Raw genomic sequence first — 19,959 nt, 5'->3', positions numbered from 1 at the left:
GCTGGTGACATGTTACATGGATGTACCCGGCTAGTTGAGGACTCGTGTGTTCAGAGGGAATGAAAACTGCCTCTCATACACGTCTAAAGAGAGTCCGAGAGGGTTCCCTGGGCCCACGTGGGACTAGAAACAGAAACCAGGGACTAGGTCGCCCCTGGGGACATTCTCCCTGGGACTTTGGCTCCTGGGTGCTGACTGTTGGTTTATGGCCTGTGTCCCTAAAGCTTGCACCATTTGACGGCCGTGCCCATGTCTTTTCTTCGGATCTTCAGGCCACAGTCTGGTGGGGCCGGGGCAGCGGTTACCTAGTTCCAAGCAGCTGTGGCCAGAGAGGGTCAGGGCTCCCGTGCCACCAGCGCGCTGCCCCTGTGCGGGTTCCTGAGGGTCCCTGGAACCACTGAGTTTCGGGAGTGATTTTTTCCCCCTCGTTGTGTGTGTTTCACAATTAAGTATGTTTATTTTGACTAAAGATTTAAAGATTTTAACTGATTAAGTATCTTTATTTAAAATTACTGAGTAAATAAATTGACTAAATTTATCACAGCATAGCAATCTATGCCCCTCCACTCCCCACCTTCTATAACCTAACTCTCTCATAAAAATATTAAGATACATTCTTGATAAATCATTCAGAATGGGTCAGGGACATGTGAAGAATGTGTTTTAGAAATTTTTGTAAGAAGAGTAAGCGAGACGGGGAGAGGTCATTTGTATCGGTCTGCCGAGGTGCAGGATGGGCCCGGATGGCAGGAAGGAGGCCCGAGGTGGCGTCTCCGATGGGAGAAGCCTCCGGCGTGGTTCCCAGGCCTCCCCACTCTCGTCCTCCTCCCAGATCAGCTCGGCAAGCATTATTCTGCTTGGAGAATGGCCCCCTGAGGGAGGGAAGAGCCATTGCCTGTTTGTTTGTTGCTCTTGCAGTAGCAGTACTTACAGGATGGTAGTAGCCCCGGTCGTAGTTGTAAACAGAAGTCGTAGTTGTAGTGGTACTAAAATGATGAGAGAACAGTAGCTAAGGGTTTGGTAGGTAGTGCTTTCTGTCTGCCAGGCATCATTTGAAAAGCTTTACTTATATATAAATCATTTAATTTCATGACTGTCGTTTGAGGTAGGTATGGTTGTTACCTGCATTTCTTTTTTAAACTTTTAATTTTGAACTAATTTTAGACCTACAGAAAAATTGCCAAAAAATAGTAGAGTTCCCATATACCCCCTCATCCAGCTTCTCCTAAAATTATAACGCCTTGTGTGACCACAATACAGTGAATAAGACCAGGAAATTCACTTCGGTGCAGTACTGTGAACTAATCTACAGATCTTTGAATTTCACCGACTTTGTTCCAAGCTCCTCTGTAGGATCCCGCCTTGCATTTATTTTTTATTGCTCCGTAGTCCCCTCCAGTCTCTGGCAGTTCTTCAGTTTTTCCTTATCTTTCAGGACTTTGATATTTTCGAAGAGCCAGGTGTTTTTTATGATGTTCCTCAGTTTGGTTTTGTGTGATGTGCTCACATGATTAGAATGAGGTTTTGCATTTTTGGCAAGATGTTACCTGCGTTTTGTAACAGAGGAAACTCTGGCAGTGTAGGCTGGTGGGTAGTTTTCCATCCTCGAACTCTGCCCGGGAGGCTTGGTGTGACCCTGGGAATGAGTCCGGTCATTCAGGGATTCTGTTTCCCAGAGGAGTTGAATAGAACACTCTTCCTTCAAACACAGGACCTACTATTTGCTCTCTTTCTGGGGGCTCTGACTCTATTTCCAAACTTGGAGGTGGGTAGAGGCAGCTAATATTTAAGCATAGGCATGTTTTTAAAATTACATATAATTTTAATGTAAAAAGCAATGATAATTGCTATATAAATGCTCAAAGGGAAAGGTAAGGAAAAATACCCTCTGAAGTCCGTCATCCAAGGTAATCATCCTTTAATAGTCTAGTCTTTTCCTATCTAGCCTTACATGTATGTGTTCTACATACTTAAGAGCATACTTTATAAACAACTTAATGTCTTGCTAATTTCAATTAAAGAGTATGTATTCGCTTGACTCATTAATGTCAAAAACTCTTTGTAAAGGCTTACTCGTTACACATTAGGATGTCTGTTTAATGTTCAGTTATTTGAACCTTCCACAGTTTGGTTAATAATTGTAAAGAGTAAGTTTTTGATACTCTTTATTATAAATAATGGTATAAGGAATGTGATTTGAAGTTTATGCATCTTAGAGAGAACCGAGGTTAGCGACGTCGTGATACAAGGTCTGTTGTACAAATGAAATCTATAGACCAGGTCCCCAGAACGGCACAGGAGCCTGTGGCCATCTTTCCTGACTACCTGCTGTTCTACAAGAAAGAGGACTTGCAGTTCAGGCCTGTTTGATGAATACGTTGGCTGTCCACGTCTAATTATTTTCAAAGATGTCATGCGTTACTCTTTCTCCGGCTGGCTGTCAAATGCCGGCGAGTCAGAGCTGTAATGGGGTGAAGAAGGGATGGTGTTTGTGACTGAATGACAAGCCAGCGCTATTTATAGGTTATTTCTTCACGTTGCGCCTGGTGACCTTTGCTGCGTCCGAGTTATTTGTTTCCTTTGGAGATGTTGCCTTAGGGACAGTCCTGAGATTGTTTTCGTAAGAAGGGCCCTCTGCTGGTCCTACCTGAAAGGTTAACATCAGTGATTCTTACGTATTTTCCTCCAGGAAACACTGAGATTTGATTGAAGCGTCATGTGGACGAGGTGTTAGTAGCAGTCTGGTTTTATAAAACAACTAGTTCACAGATGACTCTCTCCATTTACCATGGTAGCCTGGAAATTGATTATCCTTATGTATAATAAGTAACCTGACCATTCTCTTGAAAGTTTCAACTCATTTTGACGGGCAATTCACCCCGAACAGTTAGTTTTGGATCAAAGCACTTTGGACAGCATTTTCACATTTTTGACTAATTCTCATGAAATTGCCTTGACATGTGATATCATCCAGTAGGAAGGGTGGTGTACGCTGCAGGTTGGCTTCCAGATTTCATGAGCTTTATTGAATTCCTCAGTTGACATTTAGGCCAGCATTTTATGGTTTTGTTTTTATTTTTAGACAGGTAAAGGTTGTTCTGTATTTTGGTTATTCAAGCATGAATATTATTCCTTGATGAGATTTTTAACATTTGTGGAGCTTATGAATTCCTTTGTGACTGTCAGTGACAACCTACTCACTCTGCCTCGGTCCACGCCATGTCAGTGAGAAGATGATGTTTTATGAGTTTTACTGTAAACCTATTAGAAATTTACCGAGTTGTGAAACATGGATATTTGCACAGGTGGCTGTCATGTCACTTACAGTGTTGCGTATAATGCCGTTGTTACAATTCAGTGTCTTTGCATGAGCAGAAGGCGGGTGAGCAAAGGTGAGGTAGCAGTGCAGCAGAGGCTCTTCTCATTGAGGAAAAGGCCAGAGTGGATACTTGCCATAGATGAACATAGAAATGGTAGAAACGGTATGTGTTTTTCCAAGCCTGTAAGCAGAGCAGTTAGCAGTTGTGGTCCAGGCTGTGACCTGCTGTTCACGTCCACAGTCGTGGTATGTAGATGGGTGTCTTAAGACAGTGACGGGCAGAGGGTAGCGAAGTGTCTTGAAGAAGTTTTTCAAAGGCATCATTTGCAGCAGCCTTGGGGCTGGGAACTGATAGAGGAAAATTATCTTAGCTGAAGGTGCAGGTTTAGAAATCGTTTTTAAAAGAACATTTGGTTTTCTGTACACAATGGGCAGGAAAATACTAATACTGTTTATTGCCCTAATGTGCTCTAAATCAGTGTATTTAAGGAACTGTAATAGACATTATTATATTCTTAAATCTTCTCACTTTCAAAAGTGCCCCACTCTACAGTGCTGAAGCCTATTTATAGCAAAGTCACAGAATAGTCACTTGGATTAATGTTATTTTTTGACTGCTGACTTCTTTGAAAGGCTGATAATTCTATGCAATAATTTAGGTAGTAAAGATAGGCCCAGACTGTGTTTCTAAACTTTCAACTTGCTGTTTGGGTTGTTTATTAGAGAAGGAAATAGCTTCCCTAAGTGTGTTGTTGTTGTTTTTTTTTTTTTTGGCTGTACCACACGGCTTGAGGGATCTTAGCTCCCTGACCAGGGATTGAACCCAGGCCCTCAGCAGTGAAAGCGCAGGGTCTTAACCACTGGACCACCAGGGAATTCCCTTACCTAGGTTGCATATTAACTCATAGAATTGGAATCTTTTTCTACCAATATAGCAATCATTTTTATACTTATTTGCAAAAAAAAGGGTACACTAGATGTTTTAGATGTGAAGCATTATTGTTAGACAGACTCTTCTTGAATTTGTTAGTCACAATCTTGAAAAAAAAACACTCCTACTAAAACATTGAATCTGATTTTCTCAGTAGAATCAATTTTATCATAGAGGCCTCCAAGGAAGGCCTTTTAATAGAACTGATCGTGCACACCATATTTAATCATAAGTAGATAATATTTTTATTGCTCTGACAGTCAAAAACTGTCTCTATTTTTCACATTCAGAGCAATCAGTATGCAGTCTCTTCCCCTTCATAGCAATGCAGTACCAGGGTAGGGCCTGTGAGGCTGAAGGGGAAGATCTGGGGAGACGAGGCCGTCGTATGTGCAACATGAAAAAATTGCCCAGCGGTCATTAAACGGTACAGCGTGAACTGGTGTAGCAAAGGCCACAGCGAAGGCAAAATCCCCCCAAAGACAGGGGTATTTTAATGCATGTGGATGGTAGTCGAGGGTGGCTGTTGAGGAAGTGAATTTTGGGTTGCGTTGATGGTTCAGACTGTGGGGCAGTGGTTGGAAAGGAAATCTGAACATAGTAAAGAGCATGAATGACAGCACGGAAGTAGGCGTCAAGAACGCCAGTGCAAAGATGTGTAGGAGCTCGAGTAGGGCCACGAGAGGAGGACTGTTTGTCTGGGATAGACGTGCGCTCCAGGCGTGGAGAGCTGCCAAGCGTCAGCGATGGTGCCGTTCACGAGAGCCCAGTTTACAAAGCTGCACCGCGTGGCCGGAAAGCCCAGGGCCGCTGGTCCCTTAGGTCTCCGATAACACTGGCACACGTCGGAGAAGGGCGTGCAGCATTGATTTGCACCGCAGTAGCTGTGTCCCCCTACGGTTAGTGTTCCTCTGCCGCCGATACCAAATACACCCACAATTTAAAAACTAAAATTTTGTCACGGTACTCGTGATAATCACATTTTAAATTAGAGCTGGCAGCTATGATGAGGATAAGTGGGGAGACAAGACATTTAACTAATCAGTTCTGAGAGGCTGAAATACTTTCCTCATTTTGACTCACATGACAAACAATGAGCTGCTCGAGATGAAGCATCGCAGGCCTCCTTTCTGCTTGCCCGTGCGACATGGCAGGTTAATTGATTGCTCAGAGAACTCGCTAGTTGTTCGCAGGAGTGAAAGAAGGTGAAACGGTGGGAGAATGATTCTGTCTCTGTGGTAGGGACCGAAGGCACAATTAAATATTCCTTATTCCACGTAAAGGGCTGTATAGGATTAGAATATCGTATTCTTGGAAGGGGCACAAATTCGTTTCGTCACGTGATGCCTTATGGGAGGTGGACGATGGCGTTTTAAAAACAACTCGCCTGTCATGGAAGGGCGCCCTCATTGAGCATGTGTCCGGAAGGTGTGAAGAGAAGCGGGGATCAGTTCTGGAAGTTGTCCATTACAGGTGAGGTTTACCTCCAGGTGTTGGCAGAATCCCAACAGTGGCGGCACAGATTAAGCTCAGAGGGAAAGCGTGGTTATGGAAGACGGGATGGGAAAAGTAGAAAGCCAAAGGGAAAACGGAATCATCTGAAAACTGCCTCATTGAGTTTTAATGAGGAGATAAGATAAAAGATGCCTTCTCACATGGGGAGACACCAGTAACTTATAACAGGATTAAATGAGGTGATAATACGCTTTTCTAGTTTTCTTTATATTTCTTTGCTGTTAGAAGTTTCTCGTATTTCTTGGAAACATCCTCCCTCCCTCCTTCCCTCCCTTACTTCCAAGAGAAACCATAAGACTGTTTAATGGTTATTTGGAGTGACCTAAAGTGAGTGGATTAACAGCAGAGTAAGGCTAATAGGAGCTACTTATCTCGGCCATTATTTTGTATAGTCCGTTATCACATTGTTTTGCAGAAGCAGGTGACTGGACCTGTCATTGACCAGTTAATGAAATAGTTGATTAGGCATGGAGTCACAGAAATGTACTTTTATTTTAACTTCTAACTTAAAAATGTTCGATTTGATCTGCACATGGAAACATATGTATAGCTGAATGTATAATTGGATTAAAATATACACCTACATGCATAAAGGGGTGTGTGTGTGTGAGAGAGAGAGAGAGAGAGAGAGAGAGAGAATGTGAGAGCGAGCTGGTCCTCTGGGACTTGACTGTTTTCCCTCAAGCTTCTACAGTTATTTCCTCCACATCCAGCCCAGCAGCAGTTAAGCTGACATATCTGTATCAGATCACCAAAGCATTCTACTTCATAGTAATTATTAAGTTAAACAGAGAGTTATCAAGAGTAAATGGGGACTGTATTGTTCTTTTAAATATTAATCTGTTATACCTAATCCCTAGGAGGGATAGTGTCCTAACACGTTCATATCTCAGGAGGATGTTTGCCACGAGGGTGATCAATAGCGAAGAGCAAAATGACTGGAGCTGATGTCCAGAATCAAACCTCACCCTCGGCTACTCGTTGTGTCTCTGAGGGAGCTGGATGCTTAGCTAGTACGAGTGAGCCTTTCCGTCCTGCCCTCTGTCCTGAGTGGCTCCGCTGCTGGTGTTTATATGCGTCTCCTTCTGTGTTACTCAGCCACCCTACAAATGTAATCGAGCCTCCACGTGCCTGCCTGGACCGTGGTGCTGACACACGGAGACGCTGCTGTGGGTCCCCAGAGCCGAGGGATAATGGCGTTGTGCGCAGAGAGGCGGGGGCGGTCTGCTCGTCTGCTGCTTCACGGAGCATCAGTAGGGTGAGACTGGAGATGTGACTTTGGGTTTAACAACCTGCAGGTCACAGGTGGCCTGAGTGAGCCCGTCTCAGTCAAGTGGTAGAGCTCGTTGTGCAGATGAGCACTGGAGAAAGAGAAGTTGCATTATTTCCAGAAATTTCACTGTAGAGAGGAGCCGGGGAAGCAGGGTGGTAGGTGTAGGTCCACGGGGACTTGTCTCTTCAGAAGAAGCCAGAGCCTGTCTGTGGGTGGATGGCAGTGACCCAGCAGAGAGGGCTTCGCACAGGAAGGAGGGGCCTTGCTGCAGAAGTGGCTGGAGCCTGCAACGGGGCAGGTGTTGGCTCTGGAAGGAGTGCGAGCGCTGCACCCTTTCATGTGCTCTCGATCAGAGCCACAGATCCGTGGGTGGGTGTGGGAGCCCAGTGGTGGGCGCTGAGGGGTTTTGACAGAGAGGGAGGTGGTGAAGCAAAGGGAGTGTTGAGTGCCCACTTAATCCAGTGGTCACTGAGATGTGGTCGTTTATGTTCCGCCCACCGCCCAGCAGGTGTTTGGGGGCAGGTGTGGAGCAGGTGGGTGTGGGCACTGCTGGCTTTGTGCTTTGCCAGGGACGCGGTAACGGGGCCAGGGGAGCAAGGCTTACGGGTGCGCCCAGGCACTGGGACTGAGGATACGTGTCTGGAATTCCATCTCTGATGGCTTCATAAACAGCTTGTCACCTACTCTAGAAATTTTTTTGAGTCTCAGTTCTGGCCTCTCTTTTCTCTCCTGACAGTTGCTTTTCATTTTCTTTTAGCAAGTAACCCTTCAGAGTTAGGAATGACCGTACCTGTCAAGTCACCTGCCTCGGTCACCACCGCCAGGGCCTTTGTTAAGTTGTCAGAGCACCTCCCCACCTGCCCTCAGGACTGCTTCCGTATGAAGCCATATCATCGTTTAAAAGCTCACGCTTTGCTTGTTGATCCCTTGCCTAAGGAGCTTAAGTGACATTCAGCCGCCAAACAGATAAAACCCAGCCTCTGCAGCGAGGTGTGCAGGGCAGCTCAGGACGTGCCAGGCTGCTCCCTCTGCTGGGACGGCCACTTCACCCCTCCTCACCTGTGAAAACCACATGCTTTCTCAACTGTGAGAGTCTTTAAAGGCCTGGGCTGTATTGTCCATCTTTGCTTCCCCGGTGCCTAGCACAGAGCAGGCGTTCAGTAAATATTCGTTGAATCGTACTGGTTCAGGATTATATTTTTAACGTGCCCTTTAAAAAAATCACTTTAAAAAGGAGCTTAGCAATACTATGCTAAGCTAATTAATGCCTTTAGAAATCACTTGTAATAAGCTATGATTTATTGGAAGTCAGGTTAGTATAGAGGAGAAGAGTTGGGAGGGAACAGGGCTGCAGTGTGTCGGAAGGACGGGTCCAGGGAGCCCGGGGTGGAGGTACCGCGTCATCCGTGCAGGGCGTGGGAGAGGGGAAAGGGCAGACGGCATCTTACTGAGTATCGTTCGTTCGCCATCTGTATTAATTACAGTGAAATTATTAATACTGGTTGCATAAAACAGTTGTACGAGCATAGCAGGAGCTACTTACTTTTTCTCTCCCGTAAGAGAACCCTGAAGGTCCACGGCCAGGACAACCCTAGGTCCCCATCCTTCTTCTCGGCTCATAGCTTCCACTCAGGGCACAGGCTGGCTGCCAAGCTCCAGCCATCACGTCTGCAGTGGGAGCTAGAAGCAGGGGAGAGGCAGATGAGCAAAAAAGTTAACTTCCATCTTTGAAACAACATTTCTCTTCACATCACATTGTCCAGGTGTGGTCATATGGCCGCTTCTGGTCGCCCAGGAGCCTGAGGCATGTAGTCTTTTATTCTGAGATGAATTATGCCCCTGAAAATAATAACATAAAAATATCGTTCTAAGGAGAAAGAGGAGAATGGATATTGGAACAGACAGCCAGCAGCCTCTTTAGTCTCCCTCACACTCTCTTAGTTTGTCAGTTACCTTTCTTTACGAGACGTGTCTGTTGCTCAGCCCTGTACCTTTCTCCTTCAGCTGTTACATCATCTGTAACTTCCACTTGTCCTACCTGAGGTTGACTCAAGTCCAGGTATTCCCAGGACACACACACACACACACACACACACAAGGTAAACATATATATTAAAGATTTTAAGGAAGCGCCGGGAAGGAGCTCCAAATAAGGCAAATACGTCTTGAAATGAATGTGAGCTTGGTTGGACTAGAGTTGACGCTGTCGAAGGGAGAGTTTAGTTGCACTTGATGTAAATATGTGCTGTGTTAAATCTGCAATAAGGTAGATGTATAAATTAAAGGAATAGGGTAAAATACGTTAAAGGATACAGTGGGATACACCAAAGCATTCCCCCTTCGGGCATCAGCTATACTCTCTGCCCCAGTACACAGCATCTTCATCTTGGACAGCTAACATGATTTTAGCATCATTTGGACCGTACTCCGATGTGGTACCCGATCCTCAGAGCAGTACTGTTCTCTAGAGAGGGAGCTCGGTGGCTGGGTCCAGTTGGGAATTTGGTTGCTATAACTACAGCTTCGCAGGTGAGCGGTACATGTAAGTCAGGCTTCCATGGTCCTTGGACTACTGGCGTTGGTGGTGTCCTAACAAAGTGAGTAGCCTTCAAAGGAAGATCTCTGATGTGTTTGTGTGTAGAGATGATGTGGTATCACAGGTCAGCCGATGCTTGAAGTCTTCAGTCGGGGAGTTTAGTCATCTATGGTCCTCGTATAACTGAGTGTGTGATTTCATCCTAGAAGTCCGTATTTGCAGTGATGTTTGGATTTCTCTTGCAAAAGTAGATATTATATTTCATAAAGGTTTTCAAGTCTGACATGCATGCGTCAATGAAATACAGTATTGTTTTTCTCTGTAAAATGTTGGAATTGTTTGCTGCTAAGCGTAAAGGAACTCCCAACCCTTGTGTGTGCACACTTATTTTGGGGAAGGGTTGGTTTGGAGGGGTGTGTGAATTACTGTTTCACCTGTATGAATTCAAAGTGTCTTAAAATACATAGCAACTAAATTGGGTTTTGTTTAAAGAAATATGCTTTCAGTATTGGGGACACTGACAGAAAATGACGAGAGTAAGGCTGTCGCTAAGAGAGAGATTCATAGAAGAAGCAAATTATACTTGGTAAAACTGGAATATCTATTAAAATAAAATTTCCAGTTAACCATAGTTCAGGGACCTTCTATTTTATTTTACATTGACTATAAAATTATTATGACTATAAAATTACATATATAGGTACATGTTATATATAATAGACAACACCAGTCATATATTTGAACGTTAAAGAAAATGAATTTATTCTGTACTATGAACCCCACTTTATTTTTTAGATGTACTAAAAAATTTTTTAAGTACTTCAAGAATTAAGAAATAGTTTAAATAAAGTGAAATAATAGCTTAGACATGTATATCACTGCCTTTTTTATAAAAGTTAGAATTTAATTAAATATAATGTGGGTTTAAAAGCTGCCAGCTTAATATTTATTACTGATTAGAATATTGAACTGTAAGTTCAAAATATTAAAAATATTTATTTCCTTAGATATTTTTGCCACACATTTATGGCTTTATAGGTGTTGGATACTTTTGCTGTTAAATATAAAATATAATTTCTGGTATTGAATGTTCATGTGTTATATAGATCTACATAAACATCAAATAACTGGATTTTTTTAGTTCTGCTTTTCAAAGTTTTTTTTTGAGTCAGACATTTAAGGATAATTTTTACATTATCTTTTACTGATGACTCACTCTACGTTTTAATTCTGTAAACTGCTTAGTGTGTCGGTTTCATTAAGATATCTTTGTTATTTCTTAAACATTTTCAGATAATTTTTAAAATTAGGGCCATGGCCAAAATCTGTCCAACACTTTCCTGTATTTTTTTTTATTATTATATTTTGGTTCATTAGGCTGCAGTTAGAAAACCACCATTAAGTATTCATACTTAATTCAGTTTTACAAATAGGAAAACTATTTTCTTTCATCAGTCTAAATCATATCCAGAATGTATATAAGTATGTATGTATGTGTATCAGAGATTTTCTGCTGCCATGGTAGTTTTTATAGTCTATAATAATAATAATTAATTCTTATTCAGAATTTTGAGACCATTTCAATTTACCACTTTGTCACCTCATCTTGGATTTTAACTAATATATAATTTTGGAAACAGAGAATGCATAGGATCTTCAAGGTTTTATAATCATTATCCTATTTAAGTGAACTTTAAAAAGAATTGAGGTAATATTGACATATATTAAGTAAACTTTTGTATGTTAATTTTGTATATAGTTAATTTATATAGTTATATGTAGTTTATATTATATATAGTTATATATATATATATGGTTAATTTTGTGTATGGAAGCATCATTGTGGCTAAAAGCAGAGATTTTTTTTTTGGTTATTTATGTCAGAGTACAGAGTAATTATTGTCCTTCGAGTAAATGGAGAAGAGCTGCCTGATAACCTCTCAAGCCTGAGAAGTATTTTTTAACTTTTCTAAGAATGTGCTTGTGGAACAAAACGTAGAAAAAACCTTGTTTAGAGTCCTTGTATTTGGCAATAAAGATGTTTGGGAGATAACATGAAAGGTTTGACTGAACTGGGCCTGTTACTGGATTCACCTGGCTTAGAATGGGTACGGCACTGAGGTCCAGGCTCTGGAGGTTTTCAGTCACTACGATCTGGGCTGGACTTTATACTCCTGTTTTCAAAGCTTACAAGCAGTTGGTCAGTCAGATCTGAACTGAGCAGCTGGGCTAATGACCATGGAACCAATGTGTAAGCACTGGAGTTTTAAGATGAGTGAATGAGGGGACCCTGGAAGATGCCGTATAGCTGGGACTGGAGATAGGAACCCCATCTCCGTGGCCTTGGTTAGCCAAGGTCAAGGGCCTGACCAGTGTTTTCATGGAAGTAGAATTCGATGTGAGAGTAGTTGAGGAGGACTGATGATGGAATTTAGTGACTTAAATTATAGATAAGGGAGAGGATTGACTAAAAGATGCTTTGAACTTGCGTGTCTGGCAGTGTGATGCATTTGACAGCTACAGCCTAATCCAGAGGGTTGAGGTGGGTGGATATTAGAGGTGAAATGAGTATTTTTGATTTTAGGGCAGGTTATGGTTCGTGCTTTGACAGACAGGGGAGCTGCAGGGAATATGAAGACATGATCTGGGCATTGAGTCACCTGAAAAGCTTTGGGGGAAGGGGAGGGCAGGGGAGGGGAGGGTGGAGGGGCAGGTAAATAGGGGGAATACAGAGCCAAAAAAAGAGATGCTTATCATGTCAGAAGGCTATAGGGACAGACTTTGACAACTAAACTTGTGCTTTACTGCCCATTCCAGTCCTATTTTGAAGCAAGTCATGCAATATATTGCCAATTCTTATATAAAGGGGATGCCAGATATTATAAATCCTATTGAATTTTGTAAGTGAGGTAGTATTAATTTTTACAAAACATAGTTTGAAACTGATGGTTTGGGTTGCTTCCAGTTTTGGGCTTCTGTTTGTGTGGACGTATGTTTTCATGACTTCTTGAATACATACCTAGGAGTGGAATTGCTGGGTTATGTGGTAAATGGATGTTTAACTTTATAAGAAGCTGTCACACTGTTTTCCATAGTGGCTGTAACATTTTGCCCTTCCCACTAGCAGTTTTTGAGAGTTCTGGTTGCTCCACGTCTTCTCCAACACTTGGTATTGTCCGTCTTTTTAATTTTAGCCACTCTAGCATATATGTGATGGTCATCTCACTGTGGTTTTATTATGTGTTTCTCTGAAGACTAGTGTTGTTGAGAATTTTTTAATGTGTTTATTGGCCATTCACATATCTTCTTTGAAGCGTTAGTTTACCTGTTTCAAACAGTTTTTTTAAAAAATTGGATTTTGCCCATTAAAAAAATATTGAATTGACTGTCTTATTTTTGAGTGTGTTCTTTATGTATTCTGGGTACAATTCCTTCTTTAGATATATTTAGCAAAAATTTTCTTCCAATCTGTGGCTTGCCTTTTTCTTAACTGTGTCTTTTAAAAGCAAAAACTTTCCACCTTAATGAAGTCCATTTATGTCAGTGTTTTCTTTTATAGTTTGTACTTTTGGTATCCTGTTTAAGAAATCTCTTCTTCACTTGATGTCAGAAAGGTTTTCTCATGTTTTTCTTCTAGAAATTTAATAATTTTAGCTCTTCCATTTAGGCCTGGGATCCATTTTGATTTAATTTTTGTGTATGGTGTAGGTAAGGGTTGAGGTTTGGCTTATGTTTCTTGATACAGATATTCGTCTGTTCCAGAACTATTTATTGAAAAGAACATTTTTTATGCATTAAGTTGCCTTGGCACATTTATTAAAAATCAGTAGACCAAATTTGTTTCAGGTCTGTTTCTGGACTCTTTCTTTTCTTCTATTGATCTATCGATACATGTCAGTTCTTATACCAATACCACATTATCTTTATTTGTGTAGCTTTATAGTAAAAATCCTGTAGTATAAATCCCTCACTTTTGTTCTATATCAAAATTATTTAGCTCTTCTATGTCTTTGCTTTTCCATATAAATTCTGAAATCTGCTTGTCAGTGTTAGGGTTTGACTGGAATTGTATTGAATCTGTAGATCAGTTTGGGAAGGTTTACTACCTTAATATTGAGCCTTCCAAACCATGAACATGGTATAGCTCATAATTTATTTAGATCTTCTATTATTTTCCTTTGTAGGATTGCATCCCCTTTTGTAGTTTTTAGTAGTTTTGTAGTTTTACAGGTCATACACAGCCTTCATTAACTATATTCCTAAATATTTTTTGATGATACATACTAGGTTTTTAACTACCTCAGTCTATAAGAACAGATCTGAAACAGGTTAAACAATATTGCCAGGGTTACTGTTGGTAGAATTAGAAGGAACGGTTATTTACAAAACAAGGGGAAACAAGATAAGTTTGGTTTGTGAAAAATGTCCACATTCCATGCAGTTGAATTCAATAAATTGACATTTTATTACTTGATATCTTCGTAAGAAATCACACATATGTGTGAATTTATGCTTTTCCTTTCTTGGAAATGTGTTCTTTTAACTTCCAAGGATTTTGTGAATGCAGTATTAATTCAAGTGACCTGAATTATTGTTTAGGTCCTATTTTATAAAGACATGTGTGCTATTTCAACATCTTTTATGACATGTACCGGATTTGGGGGAGGCTGGTGGCTGGGTTTGGGTGCCATTCGTATAAGCCTTTAAAGAATATCAGATGTTTCTGTTGCCATTATTTGAATGTTTGATTCTTGAGATCAATTCAGGTTTTTACTGGTTAGGATGAATCTGAACTATTCATTTGAATTCATCTACCATTTTTCTCACTAACAAGTTACATAGGTCTGTTCAGTTATTTCTTCATGTAATTGTTTATTTTACCTCTAATGAATTTTACAGAAGTCAAGTTATTTTCTTTTATTGTATTATTATTTTTTATATAAATGTGTTTATTTTATTTTTGGCTGTGTTGGGTCTTTGTTGCTGTGCACGGGCTTTCTCTAGCTGCGGTGAGCGGGGGCTGCTCTTCATTGCAGTGCATGGGCTTCTCACTGCGGTGGCTTCTCTTGTTGTGGAGCACGGGCTCAGCAGTTGTGTCATGCAGGCTCAGTAGTTGTGGCCTCTGGGCTCTAGAGCACAGGCTCAGTAGTTGTGGTGCACGGGCTTAGTTGCTCTGCGCCATGTGGGATCTTCCCGGAGCAGGGCTTGAACCCGTGTCCCCTACATTGGCAGGTGGATTCTTAACCACTGCGCCACCAGGGAAGTCCAAAAATCAGGTTATTTTAAAATAAGACCTCAGAGCTGAGCTTCCTCGCCTCTTCAGCTCATCCACAGTGTGCTTTGCACAATGAAACGGGGAAGATTTAACAAAGGCATTTTGGATAAGGCATGTGTCCAGAAGCTGATGGGAAAGCTGTTATGGACCATAACTTTTCTGCAAACTGATCAGCTGCCATCTGTGTACAAAGCACTGTCATCAGCAGAGAGGCCTGTTTGTGCTACTGAGTAGACTGATAGCAGCACATCAGTTTAGCTGAGCTGTTCCCCAGCAGTTGGTCACGAGGACATAGACACCACCAAAGTGTAGTCATCACCACACCACTGGCCTTTGCTGCTTAGATTGTGGCAAGAGACAAAAACTGCTTGCTCCCTTCACCCCGGTACAGCTGAGGTAAGAGCCACCTTTTTTCTCTAGAAGGGAAAAATAAGAGCAAAAGCAGCCTCTTTCAACTTTTCCCATGTTGCTTTGATATAAATTTATGCTCGTCTTCTCCACGGTAATCATTCCAGCCAGGTGCACAGTTCAGCATCCCTCTGGTGGTGGAGAGCCGTGTGTGTAGTAGAGCTCGGGTACATTTTAATAACAAAATTGCGTTGCCGAGCCCACCTAGGCGTTTGACCTTGAAGGCTCAGAGGAGAGCAGACATGGCAGATTTCCCTACGTGCCCTTGGCTTCGGAGAGTGGGTAATGAATAGAAATTGATAAAGAGTGGCTGTCAGGCTGCCGCTGAGGTCATGAGGCTGGTATGCGGAAACAGTGCCCGCACGACATGCGTAACTCGGAACTGCAGCCCGGAGGGTGGGTGGGTCACCGGAGCAGGAAATTGGCCATCAGGCGGAATGCAGGCTCCGAGCACAGGCTGCAGCCGCGTGGACTCAGCCGGAGAAAACACAGGGGCCATGGGGTGGGCTCGAGGCTGCAGACACCCAACTCCTCTACAGCGAGGCAGCACTGTTGCCGCTGCTTCAAAGATATGGAAGCCAGTGCAGGTTAGATTTGTTTTAAGGGATTGAAATGTTAACAGCATAAGTATCAGATGGCTAGTACTTCTGTAGTTACTTAGATCACAGGCTACTGAGGAATGAACAGAGGGGGAGAAAACATAGCTCTGAGGCTTTGCTTGTCATTTTTTTTTCCTGCGCTCTGTTTTTATAAGCGAAGGTTAAAATGTGGAGATTCGCTGTGTAGAGGAGCCAATCTCTGTTCGTCTGTGCAGGGTGATGACTGTTAGAATACTTCTAAATGAGCCTTGAAAGAAACTGTCTGTTCAGTTCTCCCAACTAGTTCTGAAATAGCCTGTTCACACACACAGCTTCTGTGTGTACTTGGTGTGTGTATGTTTTTGTTTTAAATAGCTGTTACTTTTTTTTTGCTTGTTAAACTAATGAGTGAGGACAACATATTTTTAAAAGATTAAATGCATTTTTATGATGTCTTTAAAGCCACTGTCCTCTTCTGTTAAATGTATTCCTGTGGAGTCCACTGATTTTTGAGAATGGAATCGATTGCATCAGCAGTTACTCGTTAGATTTTTTTTTTTCTTAATGTGTATTGCTATTCTGCTATCTGAAGACAGGGGCATGTGAGTATTTTTTGTAAGTCCTAAATAAATGAATTGGTTTTGGTTTAGGAGCATCAGGCCAGACATTTTTTAGGTTTTAGTAACTGCTTATCATTTCCTAGAAATGAAGATATGAAAAATGGATATCTCGGAGAATCACGTTTTCAATCATTTTGTAAATTAGGATTGCCTACCAGTGTAGTCACGGTGTGATTGCTGTGTATTCCCTCTCTGGATGTAGCCTGACATGAAAAAGTTTACATTCCAATACTGAGGAGTTGCATTCCACTGGGCAGTTCTGACGTACCACAGGAATGCGGAGGCCCATACAAAGGGCAAGCTTAGGGCCACTGACGGAAGAGGCTTCCGTGCTCAGCGACTGCCTTTCGTGGAAACTCACACTCACAGCAAGTGCTCATGACTCAACTTGGATGGGGAAAATGTGGTCACAGGAACGCAGGACAGGGTGGCCTTCCCTCAGAAGGAGCCTGCAAAACCCTGTCCGGTGAATCACAGCCTGTGGGTATTTGTGAAAACTAGGTAAGATTTTATATTTGCAGGCATTGGTGCTGTCTTCCTGTGAGCCTTGAACTTGAAAGTTTATCAGGCTGTTAATGTTTTTCTCTATTTTACATTATGTAGAAGACTAATTACTTTCAGTAAATTTTTTGTCTGCATATTGTGGGTACTATCAAGTCATTCCATTTTGCACCTGTAAAAATATTAAACTTAGTTTATTTCACTTTTAGGAACAATTTGTAATTCTTAATTTTTAATTTGTTCCGTTAAAATAACTTAATGGGAGTGAAAATCTGGATTGTTAAACTGTCTTTGGAGCAACCATTCCTCAGTTAGTTTTACTGTGGGAATATGAGCATTTAGTAATACTCTGTTGTGCTGCAGGTGGTCTTTTCATTAATCAGTTGCTGGGAGTTTAACCTTTTTTTTTTTTTTTTAAATAGCGCAGAGAACCAATAGTTTGATGCAAAGTGAGTCTGCGTCACTTTTAGTTGTCACCTTTGGTTGTTTAGTGTAAGATTATCGGGACATTCTGAAATTGCATTGAGGTTAATAGTTGAAAGCCAAGCTATACACCATACCTTTACAAAACAATTTAGAAGGATTTAAAGACTATAGTCATTAAATGTTCACACCTTGTAGAATCAGAAGCCTGTCAGCGTTCTTAAAACACACAAACCGTACTTCTCCATTTCTCCGCATCTCTTTCTAACTTTCTGGCCTTTTGTGAAAGGCTGGCATCAAGTAGAGGAAGGGCTAACAGGTTTTTAAGTATTCAGACCGTCTCACTGATAACTGTTACCTACATCTTTTTTTGAAAGACAGTTATTATATATGTATTTTAATATTTGTATCTTATATGTAAATGCCCATGTACATAGAAAGACTGAAATTACCAGAAGACAGGGATCATTTTTTTTTAAGTTTAAATTCAAAGTTAAAAAAAAGCTGTGTCACTTTAAAAATTGAGTTTAAATTTTAAAAAATCTCTTTGTTTATCTTGGTACGTCGTATTATGAGTGCCATTTCAAAGGAGCAGATGTGCTAGTAGTTGAATTTCTGGCGGCAGCTGCCTGAAGAGGCTTGGTTTTTATAGATTTGACATTTAAATCTTTGAGTCTCCCAGGGTGACCCTCAGGCTCTTGATGGTCATTTGTAATTCTGCTGAATTCGAGTTGCCTTCTGAATTACAGCAGCTGACTTGTCTTTTTCACTCAGCTAGCCAGTGAGTGAGCAAGCTTCTGAGAATCCACCTTCCCACAGAGCTCTGTTCCCCACTTGTCACTGGGTTTATGCTTGACTGGTATAAGAGATGCACTATAGCAATGTTCCTGAGGAGGTCTGGGAATTATTCCTTGTACATGGCAAGCTTACCAAAGACCAGAGTTCTTATATTATTGAGTGTGGAAAAGGGCTATAGCAGAAAGTCAGAGGAAGGGTCAGGTCGGTGTGGGATCCCAGAACCCTGGCTGATGGAGTCTGATGGTGATTTGGGGCATCTCTTTTAACCTACTCTTAGGTAGATTGGCTTAGTTTCTCCACTTACGCAATGAAAATTGAACTGGAGGGACAGTTCTCATGGGAAGAGGAGGATGGTGGGTCATACATATTATAAGCACTTGGGGGCCTTTTCCTAAATAGAAATATTTGAGGGCTTTTGATGTAGCACATTGGACTCTGACATACTTTCAGGTGAGAAGCTGGAGGAAAAAATGCCAAGAGACCCTGCACTATATGATTTTCAAGTTTTTTCTCAGCTCTGACATTCAAGAAATGCATTTTGTTTTTTGCGGTGCGCGGGCCTCTCACTGTTGTGGCCTCTCCCGTTGCGGAGCACAGGCTCCGGACGCGCAGGCTCAGTGCCCATGGCTCACGGGCCCAGCCGCTCCGCGGCATGTGGGATCTTCCCGGACCGGGGCATAAACCCGCGTCCCCTGCATCGGCAGGTGGACTCTCAGCCACTGCGCCACCAGGGAAGCCTGCATTTTGTTTTTGAGATGCACTGTAGGCAGCAAATATGACATTCTTTTTTATTAAACTCTTGACGCTCGCTGTTCTGCCTGTTATCACAACTTTCTGTGTGGTCATCTTCCATGGAATACAAACTATTTAAGAATAGGGGCTATATTTAGTGAGCTTCTTGTAAGCTCTGTATTGATTACATAGTTCATGTTGATTCTGTAGTACGTGTCCAGTGAGTATTTGGAAGAGGGATAGGAAACAAAATTGTATGTGTGTGTGCATCTCTCTCTCTTTTCTCCCTCTCTCTCCATATATATGTGGACGCGGGGCAGGGAGACGCCCTCATTTATGACCGGGGATAAAATAAAAAATGGGATAATGCTGGATCAGAGGAAAATGTAGGTATAATTGACTCTTCAAAACTGATTTCAGGTTACCAGGGGGGAAGGGTGGGTGGGAGGGATAGACTGGGAGTTTGGGATTGACACATTCACACTGCTATATATAAAATAGATAACCAACAAGGACCTACTGTATAGCACAGGGAACTCTGGTCAATATTCTGTAATAACCTAAATGGGAAAAGAATTTGAAAAAGAATTGATACATGTATATGTATGACTGAATCATTTGGCTGTACACCTGAAACTAACACAACATTGTAAATCAACTATACTCCAATATAAAATAAAAATTTTAAAAAACTGATTTCAGATATTTCAGTAATACTTGTTTACCATCTCTTTGTATCTTCCTAGTTCTTTCACCCATGACCTCTATCACTTCATTGCTAAATCAGTGTAGAAAAAGATTGGTTCCAAGTTAATCAATGGTATAGCTCAGTCATCAAACTTAACTCTTCCTTTGCCCCTAAGGTTGGTTCTTGTTTGGTCAAAGTGGAATTACTCCTTTTTCTTATTCAAGTCCTGAATTTTGCCAAAATACTCAAAACCACTAAAACAAACACACAAATCTTCTTGATAAGTTTCTCTTATATACTTAAAAAAAAATGTGGATATGCGCATGTGTGTGCATAACGTAAAATATGCCACTTTAACCATT

At 41.6% G+C, this 19,959-nt stretch overlaps 1 protein-coding gene across 6 annotated transcripts in view; it reads left to right on the top strand.

Moving 5' to 3' along the window:
• Window positions 1-19,959, top strand: part of RAPGEF2 (Rap guanine nucleotide exchange factor 2) — a 243,974-nt gene that overhangs the window by 101,307 nt on the left and 122,708 nt on the right. The window contains exon 1 of one of the 6 annotated variants that reach the window (XM_060299865.2): window positions 15,218-15,245. The exons of 3 other annotated variants lie outside the window; for them this stretch is intronic. The gene's annotated coding sequence lies outside the window, so the exon portion shown is untranslated. Of the gene's footprint in view, window positions 1-15,217; window positions 15,246-15,701; window positions 15,845-16,616; window positions 16,957-19,959 lie in introns of those variants that run through there. 2 more of the 6 variants (XM_060299864.2, XM_060299863.2) reach the window with 2 other exon arrangements.

The sequence above is a fragment of the Globicephala melas genome, chromosome 5 (assembly GCF_963455315.2).
Source record: "Globicephala melas chromosome 5, mGloMel1.2, whole genome shotgun sequence".
In the NCBI taxonomy this organism is placed as follows: Eukaryota; Metazoa; Chordata; class Mammalia; order Artiodactyla; family Delphinidae; genus Globicephala; species Globicephala melas.
This window is presented reverse-complemented; position numbering and strand designations above follow the sequence as displayed.